Genomic DNA, 5139 nt, shown 5'->3' on the forward strand with positions numbered 1-5139 from the left:
GAAGTTGATGATACCTAGAAATAAATAGTTTATATACTATACTGAGTATGTGTCAGTGAGACAGCAACCCAACAACACAAAAAAAACCCTGATCACCTAATTCAGTTGGGAAGAAAAGACTTCTAAATATCACAAAAGACAAACACTGATCAGGTTACCACTAAGCCCAAACACATGTCAGTGATTAAGCTTTATTTTTTTTAGCATCAGGCCTCCCATTTTTTACCTCCATCACCGAAAGGCAGAAGCTGGTCTAGTAACCGCTCGACTCTATCCGTCCAAAAGAAAACTTTCCTCAAATTTTTCTTAGCATCTATGAAAGGGAATGATGTAATATTTGGTCTGCAGCTTTATAATGTTGAGTTGTAGCGAGTATTCAATTTTAACATCTGCCATGCGTCCACTTCCTGTTTGCCTATAGTGTGAAATTTTACAATCACGGAAAATTTTCTTCATAGTTTTCTTGGCTTCTATTGGAGGGAATGATTTAATGTTTGGTCTACATCATAATAACGTTGAGTTGTAGTGAGTAAGCAATTTTTACATCTGCTGTTTATATCCTTTTCCTATTTTCCGATAGTTTGAAATTTTACAACACTCATTGTACAAGGGAAGATTTTTGTCCAAATTACAACACTCATTGTACAAGGGAAGATTTTTGTCCAAATTTCAACACTCATTGTACAAGGAAAATTTTTGTCAGAGTTTTTTCGGCTCCTATTGACGGGAATAATTTGATATTTGGTATTTGGTCTGCAGTCTCATAATATTGAGTTGTAGCGAGTAAGCAATTTTTACATCTCTCATGTAGGCACTTCCTTTTTGCGAATAGTTTGAAATTTTAAAATTCATTTTGCAAGAAAAATTTTTGTCAAAAGTTTTCTTGGCATCAGTTAAAGGGAAATATTAAAGTTATGCTCCGGTATTACTTCATTCAATTGCATGGAGCTACAGGTCCAGACCTGGTGTTGGTCATGTTGATCTCCATAATTGGAATATCAAAAGGAACAAAAAAGAATTTACAGCCACACAATAACTTGAGTATGCCTTAACAGTCATTTAAAAATTAAAAAAAAACAGTTCTCTAACTTCAGTTTACCACAACCGAATGTTATGAAACTTATACACAATGCTTATTACCACAAAACTCTGATCAGGTTCAAATTTGGGTGACATCGTTGTTCCCGCTCTTGAGTTATGTCCCTTTATAATGTTATATGCATATCCCATGGACACATTCTCCCATTTATTTTTTTGTCAATTTACAGTTAAAGGTTGCTGGCTTTTGTCTTTTTATTATTTCATTGTTTTTTGTGCTAAGTACTGATCTGATGAGTCAAACCCTTTCTGGGTTGCGTTCAATATCGTAGCGGCTACGTAGTGCTACGTAGATTTATGACTATTGAACGAGTAGCTAGCCAAGCTGCTATCAATATCTATGTAGCAGCTAGGCTAGCTACACGGTCAATAGTCATAAATCTACGTAGCCCTATGTAGCCGCTACGATATTGAACACAACCCTGATCAATATAGTGTGTTATGTTGTGTTTTTACATCACTGTCCCAAGTAAGGGGAGGGTTGTGCAATCACAAAGATATTATAAACATAATGTAACACCTTGCCACATTATGCATGGGCCTGTCCCAAGTTGGGGGAGGGTTGTGTAATCACAAAGATATTATAAACATAATGTAACACCTTGCCACATTATGCATGGGCCTGTCCCAATTTGGGGAGGGTTGTGTAATCACAGATATTATAAACATAATGTAACACCTTGCCACATTATCCATGGGCCTGTCCCAAGTAAGGGGAGGGTTGTGCAATCACAAAGATATTATAAACACAATGTAACACCTTGCCACATTATCCATGGGCCTGTCCCAAGTAAGGGGAGGGTTGTGCAATCACAAAGATATTATAAACACAATGTCACACCTTCCCACATTATCCATGGGCCTGTCCCAAGTAAGGGGAGGGTTGTGCAATCACAAAGATATTATAAACACAATGTAACACCTTACCACATTATGCATGGGCCTGTCCCAAGTTGGGAGTCTGTAGTCATGTAGTTGTTTGTTGCTGCCTGTATTATTGTTTGAGTTTAAATCGGGCCATTTGGTTTCCCTTTTGAATTGTTTCACATTTAGCTTCCCATGGCCTTTTATAGCTTACTATTCTTTACTGGTTTTGTAAGCCATACAAGGGTGGCCTGTAGTTGTTTACATCATTGTTCTTAGGATGTCTGTGAATCAATGTCTCAAATGGCCATCATACACCATCTCCTTATTTTGATATTACAATGTACTATGAAAATACATTGTACTTGTCATTCCTCTCTTTAAAATCATAAACACAATTTGATAAATATTTTTATTTTTTATCTTATGCATTGCACTTCTGCATTCATAACATATAACTCATTTGTCTATTGAAGCAATGGACATGGAATTCAGGAGGCATACAATCCAGAACATACAATCTTTAATGATTAAGGTGATTATACATGATTAAACACTGGAAACAGATGAACATACAATCACAGCTTAATCATGATTGTAATGATTAAATGGTTAACCACAAGATAGTGATTGATAACATGACAAAGAAAAAATGAAGCCTATTTATCTAATTAATCATTAACAGCATCATAAGATGACCATTAAAAAGGTGAACTATGACCCAGTAATACATTGTATCTGTCCATAATAATTGTACTTTAACCTTTTAATTATCTCCTCATCATTTGTGTTTCATACTTTGAATATTCATCAACATTTGTTATGAAATTAATGTTAAAAAGTATTTAATTCTTAACTCAGTTTTGTCCAAAATGCATTTCACAGAAAAAGAGGAATGTAAAAATGTATTGTGCCAATGTAACTTGGAGTGCCAAAAATAACCAAATAGTTATGCATAGGCATACCATATAGAGCAAACTTGAAGCACAGCAAGTACAAGCAAATACTATCCCTTAAGGTTATACATTTTATGTCACAAAAGCAGTTTTTTACATATTGTTAAAGAGCCAAAAAATGTAACTAAAATCAAACAGCTAGTATCACGAGGAAACGGTAATTGTTTTTACTGAATTTCGAGCTCCCATAGTCATCTAAGAATAGGTAACTCATAAAATGAGCAGTTCTATTCTAGTTTGGTCACATTTTTTAAAGGGGTACTGTAACAATTCAAAATGAAAGACAACTTGCAAGAAAACTTATAACAAAAAAGATGGTCAAATGATGTGATTTTTGAACAACCTGTTTGAATCTGTGAATACTTTGCTAGTGTTTTCTATTGTTATTACAATGAGATGATAATCATGCCATTATACAACAAGTCTGTTTATAATTTTTCATGTATTTTAATAAGCAGAATTCCTTCAACAAGACACATTCTAGACTCTCAAAGTATATAATTTATGTAGCAATCTTTTTAGTATAGCTTTGGGACCAGCATTTAATTTTATTATTGATAAAAATAAGTCTAGATAGTGACAATATATATCACAGTATGTATAAAACTTAATGTTTCTACCTTATATAACGTTGTTATTGTTCTAAACTAGTTTGTTTATCTAATCTCAGTTTAAGCTCAATGTACTTTTTTATAAGTTTTCAAAATCAAAGAAATACTGAAAAAAAAAAATTTAATAAATTATTATTTCTATGAAACCAAAACAAAGCTTGCTTTAATTCAAATTCCTTTCTTACTGAAACTTTATATATGAAATGTATCAACAAATGTTAAACAATTCAAATTAAATCAATATTTTAGAATTTAAGTATCTATTTCAATATTTAAAAGAGATTTCACATTTAATACAATTTATAAACACCCTTTCCTTTATTAATGGGTTACCTCCCTTGATAGAGAATACATTATAAGTTATATGGTTTGCTACTGACCCCCTACGGATCCATAGAGGGTTAGTAAAATCCATAGGGGGTGAGGCCGAAGGCCAAATCTCCTATGGATTTTATTCACCCTCTATGGTCCGTAGGGAGTCAGAAGTGAACCGTATAACGAATTTATCGCACGCGGGACTTTTTCTGCTGTGTTTTGTAGAAAAATAAACAATGAAACACAACAACATTAATAGATGACGTCACCATTAACAGTAGACCTGACGTCATGTACCCCCTATGAAATTTACTAACCCCCTACGGATCCATAGGGGGTCACCACGTGAAGGCGTTAAACCAATCACAACGTGATAATTTACCTGCGGTGCGATAAATGATAATATTTACCCATACACTTTTATCTATCTTTTCCAAGTACTACTTTTGTGGACTTTTTCTTTGTCCCAAATGATTGTCCCATCACAACTTAAAGGGAGACATCAGAAATGTTCTGTTTTGCATGCAATTTGTATTCACAACTATTAAATGAAGAATAAACAATTTAAATAACCATAGGTGTAAAATATGTCTGTTGAAAAAAATACTTTCCATTCTTATTTAAAATGGATACATGTTCAACAACCATTCCACATGACATTTATGAAAAGTTGTGTATTTTATTTAATGGTAAGGAAGAATCGTATCACACATACACACAAACACTTAACAATCCTACATAAATACATAGTACAAGCTACATCTGTCTTTCAAAACATTTTCTCCTAATGAGGTGATTTAGTTTTATGATCCTTTACTTTAAAGTCATATCATCTGTGCTATCAAATTTTTAAGTCATCTTTTGATCAAACTGATTTTATACACAAAATACAGTTTATAAAACAAACTTTTATTTCGTTTTATGGCCAAAGCATTTTCATAATCTCAAAATCTTAACACTCCTTCAAATTCTTAATTCTTAAAAAAAAACACACATTCTCCTCATCTTTCCCTCATTTCTCAAAAATATTTAAGATATTCAGTTATACTACTTACGTAGAAAATAACAATCTACATATACATTGTATTGTAAATTTATCAGTCATTTGACCAACTAATCCCTTCTAGTAAAACAAACATATCAAATTCTAACTTTAAAAAAAGAATTATGCTAGATTACATAATGTGACAAAAGTACTGAAAAACTTGTCTTTTCACACATGACATTCATTCTATAAATAGGAAAAGGAAATCAAGCTCACAAATAGACATGGGGCAACACTTAATATATTTATA

Source organism: Mytilus californianus, unplaced genomic scaffold, assembly GCF_021869535.1.
Source record: "Mytilus californianus isolate M0D057914Y unplaced genomic scaffold, xbMytCali1.0.p SCAF_2, whole genome shotgun sequence".
Classification (NCBI taxonomy): Eukaryota; Metazoa; Mollusca; class Bivalvia; order Mytilida; family Mytilidae; genus Mytilus; species Mytilus californianus.